Source organism: Pinus tabuliformis, chromosome 7 (assembly GCF_031772625.1).
Source record: "Pinus tabuliformis cultivar Carrire ecotype Pingquan chromosome 7, CPIR1, whole genome shotgun sequence".
NCBI lineage: Eukaryota > Viridiplantae > Streptophyta > Pinopsida > Pinales > Pinaceae > Pinus > Pinus tabuliformis.
The window spans coordinates 642,649,620-642,670,166 of record NC_142293.1 but is presented as its reverse complement, the minus strand read 5'-3'; the positions used below and the strand labels follow the sequence as shown (position 1 = coordinate 642,670,166).

The following is a 20,547-nucleotide window of genomic DNA, read 5'->3' as shown; positions in this document are numbered from 1 at the left end:
ATTAAGAATTTCTCAAAAAAGAGACTCAAAACACCAATTGATAAAAGCTTAAAGCAGGAATGCCAATGAAATTAACCAAGGAAAGTTTTTGACAAGGAACAAGCAGGTCTGGGCAATGGCTAAAACCTATAAACAAATTCTAAACTGATAAAAAAGAGGAAAATTTGAAATTCTTCAAATTTTTGACAGGGTACGCAGGCAACCTGTTTACACAGGTTCTTCTACGCTCTGTGCACAAAGCAAAAGTGCGTACAGGTACGCACTGTGCTTAACTCAGAGGGTGCGTACCTCTCCCAAAACTATGAAAAATAAAAACTAACTCAAACTTAACTAAATTCACCCAATCCCACAATCATCAAGTCAAAAACAGAAACAAATCAACGTTTCTCAAATCAAAGTATCAATCAAAAGAGAAATCAATCAAATCCATGGATTCCCCAGTGGAGTCGCCATTTTGTCATGCGGAAAGAGTCAATTTTGCGGACAAAACCGACCTCCCTAGAAACTAAGGCGCTTCTAGTGACAAACAAAACAATCAAGCACTATCTTTCCCTAAATATGCATTTAAAATAAAAGCAACCAGGTGTTTAAGGCATACCTTTAGTCCAACACTGTTTGTAGGGGCAAAACCTCTTGGATCCAGATGAGCTCCTCTCCTTGAAGCCTGCATACACAAACAAGCAAACGATTACATAGCACCTGAATAACTCATATAATAAAACATATTCATCATAAATACCAAGGAGTTTATGAAACAAATTATATATAAAAACTTGTTGAGAAAAATGAACTTAATTGTATTAATTGGAAACAAAAGAAACCTTACAACCAGTGCCTTGGTGTTGTGCAGGTCCCTCCCAGGGTCCAGCAAGAGTTCTCCTCTACTTTGATCAGCTCACCCACTTCCAAATGAAGCTAAGAAAGGAATGTGATCTATCCTCTCAAGCTCTATAAGGGAGTCCTAATTTCAGCAGCATCTACCCTTAGGAATGTTCAGCTTTCAACCTCTCCTCCCTCTGGCCCAATGGCTGTATTTATAATGCTTCGGAGGAAGTTAAACAGGTCCACCATCAATGGGATAAGCCCCTCTTTCAAAGGGATAGCTCCCCTCTTCATGGGATAAGTTCCTCTTTCATTGGGATGCATGAACCATTTGGAGGCGCTCAATCCACGTCAAACCATCTTCTAGAATGCTCTAGAATCGACCGTGTTAGCGCTTGAGATTTCACCTCAGGCTGAGAAAGGTAAACCTTCAAGGCAACATCAAACCATTCAGCCCCGTAGCTAGCCCTACGGGGCAGGAGAAGGCTCTCTCCAGTCTATCTCGTAAAATCTTCAATTAGGGAGATGACCAACTAGGTAACACTGATATTAGGCTAGTAAACTGATTAGAATGATTGATTTGGGGTTTTTAATTAAATAACAGGGTTTTTCTGGGCTGCATGGGCAAAATCACAGCTTCAAACAGAGAAATATAATGAACAACACAGGTTGACGACTGAGGCAAGGTAGGCAAGGAATTTAGCATCAAATCTAGATTTTAAATGGGATGGCAAGACTGGTGAGGAGCTGACAAGGGCATAGAACTGAATCCTTGTCAAACAGAAGAAAACATTGAATTGAACAAACTTATAGGCAGAGCATATAATACTATGAATTCTACCTAAACACTTCATTTGCTCAATTAGAAATGATCATGAAGTGAATGAAACATAACAGTTTACATATGAAACAAAGAGAAAACTTATGCTAAATTAACATACCACATGAATCTCAAAAGTTAGAGCTGTGAAATTTTCATTAAAAATCCCTGCAGGAAACTGTACATTGAAAGCTCTATTCCAGCACTCAGCACTCAGAAACTCTCCCTCTCTTTTTTTTTTACAAATAAAAATTTTAATATAATAAATACATGCTGCTAAAACAAATCGACCCAAAATCAGCGATTTGTTTTATCATTATTAATATACAAAAACTAAAAAAAACGATCGACGCTGCTGAGATGGAATAACGCATCCTTTCACAAGTAGCGTTCACAGGTGTCAATCTGAAGATATAGGCAATCTAATCGTATATGCCATTTTGCAACTGCTCCCCAAATCTTTCCATCTTGCAATGCGTTGGCCATTTTACCGAACTTAGGAAAAGATTTTGCTGATCTGGAGTAAATCCACCGCATATTGAATTGAATGCCGGAGTATTCAATTGCCAGAACACAGAATCTTTCTTATCCAATAATGATGGGCATATATGTTGAGCATGGTGCGATACCGATGAAACTAACACATGAAACTACGCTTTCAGGCATCTGCGGCTTTTGTTGAATGAGAAACGGCAAAGACTGCTCTTTCCAGATGTCCCCAGCCCCTTTTATCTCTGTCACTTAAATGTTTTTGTTCTTTCTAAAAAAAAAACTTGACACCCTTGAACGCAATCCCTCTGTTGTCTCCGTTGCAGGTTCTTCTACATTCATACTTCCATATTCACAATTATTCTCGATGCTAATGGGCTCGTGTTGGTTGTCATGATCTTCAACATTAGGGAGAGAATGACTTGGCAAATGGAGCCAATAAAAGTTCCTCGATAAAGGTTTTGCTGATGTATCAAGAAGCATGAGGAGAAGAAAATAAACCGGCTTTGCATTATGTGATTTTGGATACTGCATTTCAAAAACTGGAAGTGTTATTTTTGATGGCACTGATATATTTTTGTTGATTTTGTGGTATGGACAGGTCCCTTCCAAATCCCATACTGAGACCTCCACTGTAACATTTGACCGGGGACTTGATGTTGTGTTCACTATCTCAATAAAATATGTTGCCAGATTCAACTGCACATGGATTGGTTCTGCAGCTGAACGGACACCATAGAATCCTGCTGTCTGTTCATGAAAATAGTCATAAAATTGACCTCTCAAACCCGGCCATGGATTCTGGGTTTTCCAAATTAGAACACCTGTGTATTTTGTCCACATCCTTGACGTCCACCCTTCCAAAGTGCCTTATATTGAACATAGTTGACAAGTTGTGCCTTCTCACAGAAATCATCCAGACTCTTTGGCTCTCCATACATTTCAATTTGATCATGGACCGTTCCAGGGTTAGAATATGGGATATACTTGTAATAGTCCCAAACAGGATTTGGCACTTCTTTAATGTAGCCATTTGGGAGCTTCTGAAACAGTGGAATTTGCCATGCTTCTGGAGGCATTGTTGCTCTGATAGTGGTTGCAAGTGGCATACCTACAGAACCCACCTCAGGATTAAACCCATATTTATAAAAGTCATCCTTGAAAAAGTCTTCTGGATTTTGGATATTATAGGGGCCATCTGTAAATTCTCCATCTCCACTGGCAAATCCATCCCATAAAGATCCTTGTATGTATACACGGGTTCCATCAAGGTATCGGCTAGGATCTTCAGAGGCTTTGGGCCATGTATGTGAATTCATTAAATTTGTTCCAATGTCAGGGGACTTCGAATAAGGATGAAGCTGCAAGTCATTCTTTAGAGCTGCATTGATGTCATCTGGTGGGTGTTGCTCATTACCTCCAACCCATAGTGCCAAAAGGAATGGCAGCCAGAGAACCATAGAATGATGTTTCAATACAAATCTAATGCCAAAGCGAAGAGAGATGCCGTAAGAACCATTGGCTTTGTCCAACGCTTGCCATCATTTACAATTGAGCAAACTCGGGTAGCATATGAAAGAAAATTATGGGTCTCATCCATAATGGATTCCGCTGGGGATATATTTGCAAACATTAATGTTTTGGCATCGCCACCAAGTGCATCACTCATAAGCATCGTGAGCTTGTGATTTCTGTATGCCGCCCTTCAGAAGCCAGTGCACTAATAACATCCCCCAGGGCTGAAAGAGACCGATTGATATTTTGAGCCACTTTCATTTGATTGCCTGTTGATCCCTTTATTTTATGTTAACTTAATGAAGACATCAACTTACACTGCAACTGCAACTTATTATATCTAGTGGTCCTCTACAGCATAGTAGTTTTTATACACACGGAGTAGAAATTGAGTAATGCGCACAACTCCTCAAAACGACACTTTAATTCCCAATGATGCCATGATCTGAGAGATAAATTGTGGGTGTGCAGGCCAAGCTGGTGCTGTCACTAAATTCCCATCTCTGAAACACGTAGTTATAGGTTCTGGCTCTAACCATTCACCGCCAGAAAGCAATACATCAAGCTTTACAGCTAGATACGCAGTACATGTTTTCTCTTTCAATATACCTGCACCAGCAAGAATCAATTGCCCATGACAGATAGAAGAAATGAGCTTGTTTGAATCAGAAAACCGCTTGACCAATTTAAGAACAAATTCATTTAGAGCTAGGTACTTGGGTGCCCTTCCTCCAGGAACTATCAACCCATCATACATGCTTGCATCAATGTCATCGAAAGATGCTGTCAAAACAAAATAGTGGCCTCGTAGTTCTGAATAAGTCATGTTTGTTGTCTTCAAATTGTTATATTATCAAAACATAAATGAATTTGCAGCAGATTGTTGAGTGAAGCTAGAATGCGGGCTTGTTGAGCTCTTGCTCTTGCTAGCCACCAATTTGGCCTCTCTCTATAGTAATGCATGGTCTAGTCCTTGTTCATCAGCTGCGGAGAATGTAAATCCATGTCTAACTTTTGCAGGGATTGTCTCATCATCCACATCAAAACACTGTCATTTGAAGAGCTGTAGAGCTATAGAACATCATGACAAATTACATATTAATGATTTCTTCTTCAAAACAGGGTTTTGAAGAAGAATATATCTCTGACATGAGACGGAGTCTAACATCGGATCCACTTGGGATGGCAGCTACCGCTCCTTGGAGGTGCCAAGAACCGCAGAACTTTGGGAGAGCAGACAGTGCCTCCACCCATTGGGCAATGGAGTCAATATTTACACAACTGAAACTGAACTCAAACTGAAAATACCTTAACAATCTTCAAGCAAACTAAAACAAGATGCTGCCCTTATGGCTGCTTATTTATTCACATAGCTACCCTACTTTGCTATACAAACAATAGATCAGGTAATGCTAAAATGCCATATTAACCATTCAAGTAAACCTGAGATTGACGCCGGTTGAGAAAGCTTCCACCAGGTCACAGATGCAGTTGCCGGCAGCCCTTCATGCAAGTAATGACCCTGGTCACGGAAAAGACAGCCTGATCTGTCAATCAAACTAAAAAATGTGTCCATGTATGCCGCAAAAGGATCACGGAAGCTGGACTCTGTTGGCTGCCCCAACTCTGCATTGCATACTTCCAGCTGCACACTGTCAATGTAAACGACTGTAGGCAATTCTATGATATCTTGTTTCGAATGAGGAAGGATTTCCAAGAACTTTTTAGGGTCTTGGAAATCATATGACTGAATTTGCTCGTCGAGACACTGAATCTCCTTTTCAATTCTTTCAACAATTAACTCACAGGCACCAATTTTAGCTTCAGGAGAGAACTATGGAGATTTCAAACTTTGAAAGAAGTCACTGAAAAATTCTTCATTAATTTCAATATCCACTAACAATTCTCTAACTCCGTTTAGAGCTTCACAAAATGCAGGGTTTGCCCAATACCCTACCATTGCATGAATGGATCAGCAAGCGTTGGAATGTCTGGATCGAGTTGGAGTCACCGGGTGAATGGTTCAGTCTGCATAAGTGTCTGACTGCTGTTCACCATCAGCATCAGATCTGCACCTTGATTACATGTACTGGGGTAAAATGCGAATGAAGTGTTATATCCACAAGCTCACAGAGATTGACTGAAGCAGCGTTTATCTACTAACGCTGATGTAAAACAAGAGCGTTTTCGAAGGCTACCTGGAGTATCTTCAGGCTCTGTCTAAGCTTATGAATTAAAGACATCAATGAGAAAATAATCAATTTGTTCTTCCCCAGTATGGTCGCCACTATGTTAGCGCTTGAGATTTCACCTCAGGCTGAGAAAGGCAAACCTTCAAGGCAACATCAAACCATTCAGCCCCGTAGCTAGCCCTACGGGGTAGGAGAAGGCTCTCTCCGGTCTATCTCGTAAAATCTTCAATTAGGGAGATGACCAACTAGGTAACACTGATATTAGGCTAGTAAACTGATTAGAATGATTGATTTGGGGTTTTTAATTAAATAACGGGGTTTTTCTGGGCTGCATGGGCAAAATCACAGCTTCAAACAGAGAAATATAATGAACAACACAGGTTGACGACTGAGGCAAGGTAGGCAAGGAATTTAGCGTCAAATCTAGATTTTAAATGGGATGGCAAGACTGGTGAGGAGTTGACAAGGGCATAGAACTGAATCCTTGTCAAACAGAAGAAAACATTGAATTGAACAAACTTATAGGCAGAGCATATAATACTATGAATTCTACCTAAACACTTCATTTGCTCAATTAGAAATGATCATGAAGTGAACGAAACATAACAGTTTACATATGAGACAAAGAGAAAACTTATGCTAAATTAACATACCACATGAATCTCAAAAGTTAGAGCTGTGAAATTTTCATTAAAAATCCCTGCAGGAAACTGTACATTGAAAGATCTATTCCAGCACTCAGCACTCAGAAACTCTCCCCTGACTAACTCTCCCTCCTTTTTTTTTTACAAATAAAAATTTTAATATAATAAATACATGCTGCTAAAACAAATCGACCCAAACTCAGCGATTTGTTTTATCATTATTAATATATAAAACTAAAAAAAACGATCGGCGCTGCTGAGATGGAATAACGCATCCTTTCACAAGTAGCGTTCACAGGTGTCAATCTGAAGATATAGGCAATCTAATCGTATATGCCATTTTGCAACTGCTCCCCAAATCTTGCCATCTTGCAATGCGTTGGCCATTTTACCGAACTTAGGAAAAGATTTTGCTGATCTGGAGTAAATCCACCGCATATTGAATTGAATGCCGGAGTATTCAATTGCCAGAACACAGAATCTTTCTTATCCAATAATGATGGGCATATCTGTTGAGCATGGTGCGATACCAATGAAACTAACACATGAAACTACGCTTTCAGGCATCTGCGGCTTTTGTTGAATGAGAAACGGCAAAGACTGCTCTTTCCAGATGTCCCCAGCCCCTTTTATCTCTGTCACTTAAATGTTTTTGTTCTTTCTAAAAAAAAAACTTGACACCCTTGAACGCAATCCCTCTGTTGTCTCCGTTGCAGGTTCTTCTACATTCATACTTCCATATTCAAAATTATTCTCGATGCTAATGGGCTCGTGTTGGTTGTCATGATCTTCAACATTAGGGAGAGAATGACTTGGAAAATGGAGCCAATAAAAGTTCCTCGATAAAGGTTTTGCTGATGTATCAAGAAGCATGAGGAGAAGAAAATAAACCGGCTTTGCATTATGTGATTTTGGATACTGCATTTCAAAAACTGGAAGTGTTATTTTTGATGGCACTGATATATTTTTGTTGATTTTGTGGTATGGACAGGTCCCTTCCAAATCCCATACTGAGACCTCCACTGTAACATTTGACCGGGGACTTGATGTTGTGTTCACTATCTCAATAAAATATGTTGCCAGATTCAACTGCACATGGATTGGTTCTGCAGCTGAACGGACACCATAGAATCCTGCTGTCTGTTCATGCAAATAGTTATAAAATTGACCTCTCAAACCCGGCCATGGATTCTGGGTTTTCCAAATTAGAACACCTGTGTATTTTGTCCACATCCTTGACATCCACCCTTCCAAAGTGCCTTATATTGAACATAGTTGACAAGTTGTGCCTTCTCACAGAAATCATCCAGACTCTTTGGCTCTCCATACATTTCAATTTGATAATGGACCGTTCCAGGGTTAGAATATGGGATATACTTGTAATAGTCCCAAACAGGGTTTGGCACTTCTTTAATGTAGCCATTTGGGAGCTTCTGAAACAGTGGAATTTGCCATGCTTCTGGAGGCATTGTTGCTCTGATAGTGGTTGCAAGTGGCATACCTACAGAACCCACCTCAGGATTAAACCCATATTTATAAAAGTCATCCTTGAAAAAGTCTTCTGGATTTTGGATATTATAGGGGCCATCTGTAAATTCTCCATCTCCACTGGCAAATCCATCCCATAAAGATCCTTGTATGTATACACGGGTTCCATCAAGGTATCGGCTAGGATCTTCAGAGGCTTTGGGCCATGTATGTGAATTCATTAAATTTGTTCCAATGTCAGGGGACTTCGAATAAGGATGAAGCTGCAAGTCATTCTTTAGAGCTGCATTGATGTCATCTGGTGGGTGTTGCTCATTACCTCCAACCCATAGTGCCAAAAGGAATGGCAGCCAGAGAACCATAGAATGATGTTTCAATACAAATCTAATGCCAAAGCGAAGAGAGATGCCGTAAGAACCATTGGCTTTGTCCAGTGCTTGCCATCATTTACAATTGAGCGAACTCGGGTAGCATATGAAAGAAAATTATGGGTCTCATCCATAATGGATTCCGCCAGGGATATATTTGCAAACATTAATGTTTTGGCATCGCCACCAAGTGCATCACTCATAAGCATCGTGAGCTTGTGATTTCTGTATGCCGCCCTTCAGAAGCCAGTGCACTAATAACATCCCCCAGGGCTGAAAGAGACCGATTGATATTTTGAGCCACTTTCATTTGATTGCCTGTTGATCCCTTTATTTTATGTTAACTTAATGAAGACATCAACTTACACTGCAACTGCAACTTATTATATCTAGTGGTCCTCTACAGCATAGTAGTTTTTATACACACGGAGTAGAAATTGAGTAATGCGCACAACTCCTCAAAACGACACTTTAATTCCCAATGATGCCATGATCTGAGAGATAAATTGTGGGTGTGCAGGCCAAGCTGGTGCTGTCACTAAATTCCCATCTCTGAAACACGTAGTTATAGGTTCTGGCTCTAACCATTCACCGCCAGAAAGCAATACATCAAGCTTTACAGCTGGATACGCAGTACATGTTTTCTCTTTCAATATACCTGCACCAGCAAGAATCAATTGCCCATGACAGATAGAAGAAATGAGCTTGTTTGAATCAGAAAACCGCTTGACCAATTTAAGAACAAATTCATTTAGAGCTAGGTACTCGGGTGCCCTTCCTCCAGGAACTATCAACCCATCATACATGCTTGCATCAATGTCATCGAAAGATGCTGTCAAAACAAAATAGTGGCCTCGTAGTTCTGAATAAGTCATGTTTGTTGTCTTCAAATTGTTATATTATCAAAACATAAATGAATTTGCAGCAGATTGTCGAGTGAAGCTAGAATGCGGGCTTGTTGAGCTCTTGCTCTTGCTAGCCACCAATTTGGCCTCTCTCTATAGTAATGCATGGTCTAGTCCTTGTTCATCAGCTGCGGAGAATGTAAATCCATGTCTAACTTTTGCAGGGATTGTCTCATCATCCACATCAAAACACTATCATTTGAAGAGCTGTAGAGCTATAGAACATCATGACAAATTACATATTAATGATTTCTTCTTCAAAACAGGGTTTTGAAGAAGAATCTATCTCTGACATGAGACGGAGTCTAACAGACCGCAAGTAAGTTTTTTGAAGTAAAACTTGCGCCTTTTGACTTTTACAGGGGTACACACCCACCCCTTTACAGACAGAGCGTACAAGTACGCAGGTATTATGTAGTTGAGGTGCGGGCCCACAGGTAAGAGTAAGAGAAAGTGCGGAACCAGAGTTATATTGATTTTTTAAAGGCTTTCTCTCTTTTTTGGAGTTTGACATGAGGAGCAGAGGTATAAGACTTGCCAAGGAGGACAGTATGGTTATTGATGGAGCCATACTGACTGCAAATAGTCATGGTGACAAATTTTAGTGTAACAGCAGGCCAAAGAGGGACCAAGTGCACTGCATAGCATCTTGACAGTGTATGGTTTGCATTGCAGTGCACCCTAATGAAGGCCTACCTGCGCTAATCTTCTTAGAGGCAGTTTCTGGATGTTTTCAGTGATGGAACTTCTTAGGACGTGAGTCATTCTGATGTTTAACTTCTTTAGGGCATGTAACAACTACATTAAGGGTTGATGGGCTCTAATAGTATCGATTTGTAAGTTGTGGTTGATGTGCCCAAATGGGTTTGTAACAGTTTCCCCCTAAAGCATGAAGTTGTAAATATATATGTTGAGTGAAATGCTTTATCATGAGGAGAGGAGGTTTTGAAACAGAAGGTGACCTGCATCAATTACAATACATATATCATGATAATTTGATTTTTCTCATGAACTAGTTAAAGGAAGGCATACCCATGCTCATCTTATAAGCTTTCATTACATGTACAAATATAGTCGTCTACAGATATAGACCCATGATTGGATGACCATCAATGTAAGGCCATTGTACATTTGATTTGGTACTCCTGAAAGTATCGCAACCCGTATGGATGAAACTAGATCTGGGGTCTTCAATCTCGTTCAATCTTTCGCTCAAGTACAAGTCTAACCATGTGAATAGATGATCTGAAGTCGAACATGAGAAGACATCGTCTGATTACTAGCCAATGATGTAAGCCGTTAACAGACGTGAGAGGAATCACCGATAATGATAATGACCCTCAAGGTACTACAATACATTTCGCATGGTGTGAATAAATGATTTGATGTCGAACACCATACAAAGTCTTTCGGTCAAAGCCCAGTGATGTGAACCTATCGCTGGAAGCAAGAAACCTCATTGATGTATGCAAGCCTCAAGGTACTGAAGGGGTGTTTCTATGTCAACTTCTTAGATGATGTGCTGATGTCAACAAGAAGCGACTCGTCGCAGGAGGGCCTGATGTATCCCACATCAACGACACGAAATGAGGTAAATGACTTTGGAGATGAGAATCAACTGACGACACAAGGTTCAGGAATGGAAGTCATGAAAATGAAGGTTTACGGTATTGCAAAGGATGAAGTTTTGAACTGAATGAATTCTCTTGAACATTTCGATGACACTAAGATGAATTGGTAGCATTGACCCACAACAAAGTAATGGATGGTATGATAGACCAACAGTGTGATAACCATCAAGCTGAATGACCCAACCCACATACTCACGGTGATGAGGTGAAAGTGTCATGTTCAAGAGCGACTTGCTATCATAAAGTGTTTTCCCCTTTTTCCAATTTTCCCCAGTCATTACTGACCAATACCTCTTTATTTTTTATCAAGCTTGAGGAGGATAACATATGCTTGTTGTATAATTTCACCCTTCGGGTGAATCCATCACTATTTGATGCTTTAACGAGTCTAGCGAAGGTGAAACTCGACCTTGTCTAGATGGACAAGTTTGTCGCTATTTGATGTTTTAATGAGTTTAACGATAAAGACAACTCGGTCGTTTTCATGTTTAGAGAGTTTGAAAAGGGACAAAAAGGAAACTCCACAAGTTCTTTTTCATAAGTTAATCTCTAAAGTCTGAAAAAACGTAAAATAATACAAGAGAGATATCATTTCCAATCCTTTAACGAGTTGGAAACGACAAGCGCTCGACAATATTTTCATATTTAGAGAGTCTAAAAAGAGCTTAAAGAGGACTCCATTTTGAGGAACGAGTGGTGTCTAGGGTAGCAACTGGTTCCGGTGATGTTGGAACTTCTCAAAACATGTTGATTGATGTGAAGAGGTTGGCTAATAAGACCACTCATTGCAATTGTTCCTCAAAAAAGGTAAACAACCAAGTGAAAGTGGGCCAAAGGGATGGTGGCGATGGGATGAAAACAACCAAGGCTAATCTAATGAAAGAGGCTGATAGAATGGCAATCAGGAGGGTTAAATGGAGATGGGTTCATTTTTACACAAGCTTGAACTATGGGAAACTATGCTTGGATTCAGTTTCATGTTTACACAAGCTTGAAACGAAGAACTATGCTTGGATTCAGTTTCATTCTTATACAAGCTTAAAACGAAGAACTATGCTTGAATTCAGTTTCATTTTTAAACAAGCTTGAAACAAAGAACTATGCTTGAGATTGGTTTACATGCCCCCAGCATGATGAAAGGGAGAGTCTTCTATAACCAAATGGAAGTCATTGTGGTGAAGCAGGATGGTTATCCAACACCTTTTTGGCTTCGTCCAGATAGGGACAAAGGCGAATGGGGTGATTCCCTTCACATAACCTACAAGGAAACTTAACTTTACCATTAGGTGCATGCCCCCCAAGCTTCATTACATTCACCTAAGTATACTACTTGAGGATATCAGGTGGATGGAATGAAGGTTCATATACGAGATCAAGTGAAAGACTCGACTGGGATTTTACGAGATCTACTCAAAGACTCGACTTGGAACTTGGGACCTTTTTTCATTTTTTAATGAGCTTGACACAAGACAAGGAACTCTGCTTAGATTCCTTGTTTCATTTTTTTAATGAGCTTGACACAAGACAAGGAACTATGCTCATACTCCTTGTTTTATTTTTTAACAAGGTTGACACAAGACCAGGAAATGTCCTCATGGGAGCTATTTCATTTTTAATGAGGTTGACACAGTAAAAAAAATATCCTCATATTCCTTGTTTCATTTTTTAACGAGGTTAACACAAGACCACGAACTATCCTCATGGACTTGTTTCATCTTTTAATGAGGTTGACATAGTAAAAGAACTATCCTCATTGACCCTTGTTTCATTTTTCAATGAGGTTGACACAAGACCAGGGATTTTCCTCGTACTCCTTGGTTTCATTTTTTAACAAGGTTGACACAAGACAAGGAACTATCCTCGTACTCCTTGGTTTCATTTTTTAACGAGGTTGACACAAGACAAGGAACTATCCTTGTACTCCTTGGTTTCATTTTTTAACAAGTTTGACACAAGACAAGGAACTATCCTCGTACTCCTTGGTTTCATTTTTTAACGAGGTTGACACAAGACAAGGAACTATCCTTGTACTCCTTGGTTTCATTTTTTAATGAGGTTGACACAAGACAAGGAACTATCCTCGTACCCTTGGTTTCATTTTTTAACGAGGTTGACACAAGACGAGGAATTATCCTCATGAACCTGTTTCATTTTTTAACGAGGTTGACACAGTAAAAGAACTATCCTCATAGACCCTTTTTTCACGACCGATACGAGGTCATGAAGGAGATATTTGGTTCCAATGCCCCCAGTACATGATGTAAAACATCACGGAATTGATCGTCAATTGATGTAGGTATGGAACAGGTTGCCACATAATTAACCATGGCGGGGATGATACCATTGGTACAAATGGAACATTTAGGGAAGATGGTTGAATAGGATCCATATTTGAACTGGGAAATGAAAGCTAGTCAATGGTGAAAATTCTGCCTTCATGCGGGAAACAAATCACTCGAAAGAGTGTTGAAACAATAGCTCCCATGTCATAAACATAGTCGCACCCAAGAAGTAAATTGTAATCTAAAGGGCCTGGGACTACCATCACATTCAGATAAATGATTTTTCCTCCCAAAGTAATAGGTAATTGAGGGAGGATCCCTAATGGTTGATTGGTTCCTCTGTTAAAAGCCAACAGATTCTGGGTAACAGGCACAAGCGGCGGCGAACCGAGCGCTTGCCAAGCAGTTGAGGAAAGGATACTCACAGATGCACCTTCATCTATAATAGTGCCAGATACAATCATATTACAAACTTGTACTATGATCTGGAAAGGCACATAGGAAGGAAGGCAGAATCCTGCCAGTCGATTCCAATCAAAGGAAGTGACTAGACTACTTGGAGGGGGTATCGTAGAAATGGGAGAATTAACCCCTTGAGTTACGAGAACTGGAAGATTTTCCTCCTGTCTTGATGGAATAGGAGGACTGCCCCCAAGCTCATTAGAATCTGAAGAAACAAAAATAACTTGAGTGGTATCATGTTCACTCTCTTCGGGAAAGGTACGATTAGCTGAAGGTGAAATCGGGTCAATTGTTACCTCAAACTGTTGATTTGGATCAGGTATAGACTCATAGGATTCACTTTTAGAGAGAGTGGTTTCGATCGATGGTTGATTTTGGTTAGTCAATTCACCAACTAGTGAAGGATTTATGGAGAGTTTCCTGTAACCAAATGGAAGTCGTTGCGGTGAAGCAGGACGGTTATCCAACACTCTTTTAGCTTCATCTAGATAGGGACAAAGGTGAATGGGGTGATTCCCTTCACATAACCTACATGGAAACTTAACTTTAGTACCCTTCTTTCCATGAAATTTACTACCACTAGTTGATGGTGTGTCACCAACATGATCTCCAGAGGTTGATGACACAGGATGATGTGAACGGGAAGACCATTCTTCTATGATCTGAGGAATATCAGGACAATTTCAAATAAGATGGTCTCCCACACAAAGTTTGCATGGATATCGAACTTTGTGAGGCTTGATGGAAGATTTCTCATCAGATGTTGCATTCAAAGCAATGGTTGCTTGGTTGCCCCTTTGCTGAATTTGCTTATTCTTCTTCTTCTTCCCTTTCTTCTTCTTCTTAACCACCTGGTTACTAGCACCAATACTTTCACCAGGCGAAGAGGAAGAAGAGGAGGAAGAAACAATCGAGGAAGAAGGCAATGGGTCAACTTTAGGATCAACTGGAGGTTGATTTTGTCCAGTTGGAGGTGTACTCAATTGCAGAGAAATCATGACATTTTGAACAAAGGAGGTTGAAAACAAACATACCGGAAAACCAAAGGTAAATTTCAGAAGAGACAATGTAGCCATGTAAGGAGCACCAATATTTCCGAAAGAAGGAAAAGGACTAGGATTCCAATCAAAAGTAATTCCTTGATCAGTGGATTCCGGATTTGTCGCCATATGCTTCAACCTAAGATAAACTAAGGAGCGAGCATGGAGGATGTTATCCGCGGTCAATTAAATTGTTTTAATCAAAGTAACTTAACAAAACAAAAGAGGGATAATCTAGGCAAAAGGTTTACCAAGTAACTGTGAATTGCATAATACCTCCTGGCGAACCAAGAAGTACGGGCAGGCAATCTCCTCGAATGTTGTGTTCGGTGTATCACACTTGCAAGGCGGACGACACGGTTACTTAAGGATGGCTAGCAACCTAGTGTTGTCCTCCCATATATACCCGAAGGTACGTGGAGGCCTAGTCCGTATAAGCGTTGTCTAATGCAAAACCGTACAGTGAGAGCATTCCCATATACTTTACGTACTGTAACACCACCCTATATACCTGAACGTACGTGGACAAGCTACGATATACTCACATACTAGAGATATCACACTTGGGATGTATTGCAGACAAGTTAGCGACAACTGCTTTGTTTTACGACGCCGGAACACGTCTCTAGCCTAGATCTCTAAATGTTTTTCATTAGGTGACAATGCTCCATTAGGTAAATTCAGATAAATTTTAAGTTGATCTTCTTTAGAATTTTCCTTTCAAGGTTCACCATGTGATGTATGTTTGAAATTCCTAAAATGCAACTAATATGATGAGCATTCTTTCCATTCAATTTAACAATGAAAATCCTTAGCTAGTAGGGATAGAGCAATCAAGTCTTTGAAAAAGAGCAAAGAGCACAACTAATGCAATTTCCCTAGCTATTAATTTCAAGCATTCACAAACTACAATATGAACGATGCAAGTTTTTCTTTTCAAATCCCTTAATTTTGTGATGAACAAAAAGGAAATATGCACAATCGATCAAAAATCTCTTTTCATAAAAATGACGATTTTGCGACAATTTCTTTTCAAGGAAAGGAAGAATTTACGACACTTTCGATTTCAAAGAAATGAGGAATTACGACACTTTCGACGAAAAGACAAACCATATGCACATATAAATCAATCGATCTTTTATGAATGAAGACTTTACGACAATTCAGTTTTCGAAGGAAAAGACGATTTTACGACACTTTCTTTCGACAAAGATCAATCAACCAAAAACTAACTTTGACTATAGATTGATAATGACAAAGAAAACATTAAAGAAACATTAATCAATCCAATCAAAGTAGGGTTGGCTAAGGAGATTAAAACCTATTTTCTGAGACATGACATCATTGACATTCAACAACTCATTCAAGCAAGAGAAAATTGGCAAAAACTTTCAGTTCCTAGATGGGAAACTAACCCTCAAGGGATCAGTGCAGGTAGCAGTTAGAGACAGTGCACTGAATCACATTGGATCTATGCAGGAAGTGCACTGCAGTGCACTGTGTCCTTCATTGGACTGCGCTAGTGATAGTAAGCCATTCTGAAGGCAATTTTGACACAGTTTCAACTCAATTTTGAATGAAAAGAAGACTGAAATTCAATCAACAACCATAAGTACAATATGTAGAAATGTCTTAAGAGGATGATAAGCTACTAGGATGGATGATCGATCCCTAGCGGAGTCACCAATTCGTTTTGGGAAGTTTTAGTGTTCTTGGATAAACGCCTAACCCTCTTGATTAGTAGCTTAGTCTAGAAACAACAGTACAAAGCATTCTCTACCTTTTCTATAAACAATAGATAAAATAAGAGAACAGAGAACCTACTTGTAGCTTCCGCTTGTTCCTTATCTCCCTTGACCGATTCTGTTTCTCCTTCCCATACTTAAGCCGCTTGAGAAGTACCTACACATAGACAGAAACAAGAACCCATCAAAGCATATGATAATGATCTATTGATTAAACATAGCATGGAATCAAGTACATGATAAGCATATGAAAGCATCAAAAGACAATACAAGCATATGGAAAAAGATTTGAACACTTTATTAGTGAAAGGAAGAGTTACAACCCAATTTGCCTGCTTCAGCATCACTCCTCTAGTTCAATCCCATCCTCTCCTCACAACAAGCAAGACACTTTGACACCATTACAACACTTGCAGTCAACTCAAATCTCATACCAACAACATCTCCTACAATTCAATAATTTCCAGACCCCGATCACTTAGATGAGTGGTCTTTTTATAGGTGAATGAAGGAAGTTATGCCATGAATGGTGATAATGAATGCCCTCCCAAATTTAGAATTTAGTTCCATGGCAGAAGGGATACTGGGATTGATGTTCCTTAACTCCATTCCTCATCCAAATATGAACTCAAAGGAGTGGATATCCTTGAGAAACTTCTAGAGGCATCCAATGGATAAGGAATCTTTCAACCCTCATGGAAATTCGCTCAAATTCACCCAGCGTAGGCTAAAGAGGGACAAGTGCACTGCATAGCATCCTGATAGTGTATGGTTTGCATTGCAACGCACCCTAATGAAGGCCTACCTACGTTGATCTTCTTAGAGACAGTTTCTGGATGTTTTTAGTGATGGAACTTCTTGGGAAGTGAGGCATTCTAATGTTTAACTTCTTTAGTGCATGTAACAACTGCATTAGGGGTTGATGGGCCCTAATAGTATCGATCTGTAAGTTGGGGTTGATGTGCCCAAATGGATCTGTAACACCATCTACATTGTACACCCCACCATCGACCCATGCTTCTTTGCCCTCCCATCCCCATAATTTTTTCAACATTTCCCTTAACCATGAACACCACCGATTTCATGAAAGGATAGGTGACCTCTCTCCCTTGAATGTCTTCTCTTTATGCAAGGAATCATACCCAAATATGAAAACAAGATTCTTGCATGGTAACATCTATTTCTCTCGATGTGCAACTATAAATTCCACCCACCGCTTCTCCCTTGCAAACAACATGGACCCTGGCAACCAATCGTTTTTCCTTACTGCTCTAACACAAATAGAGGAAATGCTCATAGCGTGTTTCAACCCAATCTTGCAAGTCACCCATGCACGAGGTGGGTAGTACAAGTATGCTACTATTGCCAACATCTTGCCACGCTTGGTTTCAGTATTGGACATCGTAGTTGTTACTAGGCATGGCTCTAACTGCAAAACATATGATTTCATTATAAGTAGGACACGTGTTTTTGCAGCTTTGGAGTACAAACTAGCCCATGATCACTACTACAAGGATTTCATGTGGACCAAGCTGCAATATCTACCTTGCCGACTCACCCTACCGATATCTCTTCTCTCCTCTGTCGCATCACCCCCTCCTCTCCTGAACCAGGACTTGCCTTCCCTACTTTCGATGATGACATTCCTGCACAACCCACCCCAACAAACCTCCAACCATCCTCTTTTGTATCAACACTCCCAAATTCCCATACTAATCTTGAAGAAATATGCAACTAGCTACACTTTCCTCATCCTGATTCCACTACTTCACTTTCCTGGCCCTCTGTTTCCCTCTCTTCTGTCAATGAATACACCACGGAAGGCCTCTTTGCTATGGCCTTCCCCACACCCTTCCCCACAAGGGTTGCCATGATTGGTAAACCATGGTTTAGAAAAGTTTAAATGCAATAATATGCTTTGCACCTTATATGCTACCATGATAATTGTTTTGGCTAGCATCTAAGATTTTGGTATTACTTGTACAATCTTATGTTGCGACATCGTAGTTAAGTAACTGTCGTTTTTTTTGTGAAAAGAAACCTTGAAGAGGGCTTGCCAATGACCGTTGCATACCTTCATGCACGCCTCCATGACATGCATGATTCCATGGTTCCTGACTAGATTATGCGCTTCAGGTTAGGCCTTAGGGGGACACGCTCGTTCTGGAACAAACACAGAGGTGAACTCACTAATATGGTCACACAAATAGGTAGCCCTACTTTCTTCGTCACCCTTAGTGCAGCTGATACCAAATGGCATGACCTACACATGGTCATGCTTGACGATTCCCCCCCAGATTCATAAGAGGTGTCTCGATGGAAATTCCACAATATAATCAAGAATCCACATCTTACGTCACAGTACATTCATTGTCGATTCACAGTCTCCCTCGCAGAGGTCTTGCAAAAATGTTTCCATGCAAAGGACTTCTGGTGCAAGTTTTTGTCTAACCATTCTTCTCCTCTTTGTTTTTTTTCCTAGATGTGCACTCGCCTCACAAATTTTCCTTTCTGGTCTTTGCAGGTATAAATGGAAATATAGGGACTCCACACACATACATGGTTTCCTCTTACTGGAAAACGCACTTGATATGGACAGCCTCCATTGGCATGACCAAGCTGTGGTTGATAGAGCAAAGTCCTATTTCAATCAACACATTTCTACATGTAATCCTCGGCCTGCTGAACAACATGAACCTTATGTACACCACTCTACAGAGCATGACCCATGCATCCTTCCATCACCATTAATTTTTGCATCCCCTCACATTCAGGACTATGAGGACCTTGTTAGTTGCGTTCAACAGCATACAAAATGCCATCGCTCTTCCTGTCTTCGCGAAAAGGGTCATGCTCTTGTTTTCCGCTATGGAGTTCCATGGGATTTTCATCCCACATCTTCTTTGATGATTAATGACAATGGATGAAAGAAATATGTCCCCGCTCGTAATGACGACAAGTTAAATGTACACAACTCTGACATGTTATCCATATGGAGAGCAAACATTGACTGTCGACTGGTTTTGTCTTGCCATGTTGTTCTCCACTACATCTCGAAATATGCAGCGAACCAGAGACAAGATCAGAAAGCTATCACAAAATGTTGTCACGTGTCTTGCATGTTGTCCACCTTGAAGCATTTCTTGTTAATGTTGTTCAAAAAATCTTGACAGAAACAGTTATCAATAGGGACATCGACGCATAAGAAACATGCCACATGCTACAAAAACTTCCCCTTTTAGTTTGTAGTCACTGATTTGTTTCCCTCAATGTTAGTCGAACTATTTTTAGGTATTTTTCTCATGCTTTGGGTGCCGCCTTCCAAACACCACCCTTTATTGTATCATACATGGATAGACCTCCTTCTCTTGAAATGCTAACTCTTTTTGAGGTTGCACGTTCCTAGTCCTTCTCTACTCACTAAAAACATAACCAATGGAAACAAATAAAACCTTCGAATATTTTTCATGTCGTCCCTTGCTATTCCTCGATCCCTTCTCTGGATGATGCATGCTATGCTTCTTTCTACTATAGTGAACTACTTTTGTACTTCCCTTTTCGCACGATCCCATCAAACATTGGCTCCACTGATGAAGAAATCATTTCACATTGGGAACAAAAAAGATTGTGTATGTTTCATGGCATGTTCATCGTGCCCCTAAAGACCCCCTTTCCCTTTGCTCTGATGACACCTCCACTAATGCTATGTTGAATCCCCCTAAATCCATAAACATGAATGAATGGCAATTCCTTTCTCAGCTACGCCCTGGAAACAAAATGGAAATTGATCACCTTGACATGATTGGCCATCACAACTTTGACTCAAACCACAATTGGGTCCATACTACTATCCCTTCCACTTTGAGAGAGACAATCATATGTTTCATAGACTTCAGTCGCTCATCCACCCAAATCCATTCTAGCCCCTTTCTAGTTCCCCGCTCCCTCGCCTCACTATCGCCCACCCAACAATTTTCTTTCAACATTTTCCTCACCCACTTTAGGACACTTCCTCCATTCCTCCAATTAGAATGCTCATCCAAAGTACTGTTGGCATGGGGAAGTCTCACTTAATTGATTGCCTAAAAGATACATTCCTTGTTGAATCTGCTCCCAATTCAAGCTCATTGATCCTACTCACTCC

At 40.1% G+C, this 20,547-nt stretch overlaps 3 pseudogenes; all 3 read right to left on the bottom strand.

The window, feature by feature from the left end:
* Window positions 1–2,300: 2,300 nt before the first annotated feature.
* LOC149249091 (mannosylglycoprotein endo-beta-mannosidase pseudogene) lies at window positions 2,301–3,591 on the bottom strand (annotated as a pseudogene).
* Window positions 3,592–4,055: 464 nt separating this feature from the next.
* On the bottom strand, window positions 4,056–4,472 carry LOC149249090 (protein DJ-1 homolog D pseudogene; annotated as a pseudogene).
* Window positions 4,473–6,805: 2,333 nt separating this feature from the next.
* The window catches only part of LOC149249089 (mannosylglycoprotein endo-beta-mannosidase-like), a 36,789-nt pseudogene continuing 23,047 nt past the window's right edge, over window positions 6,806–20,547 (bottom strand).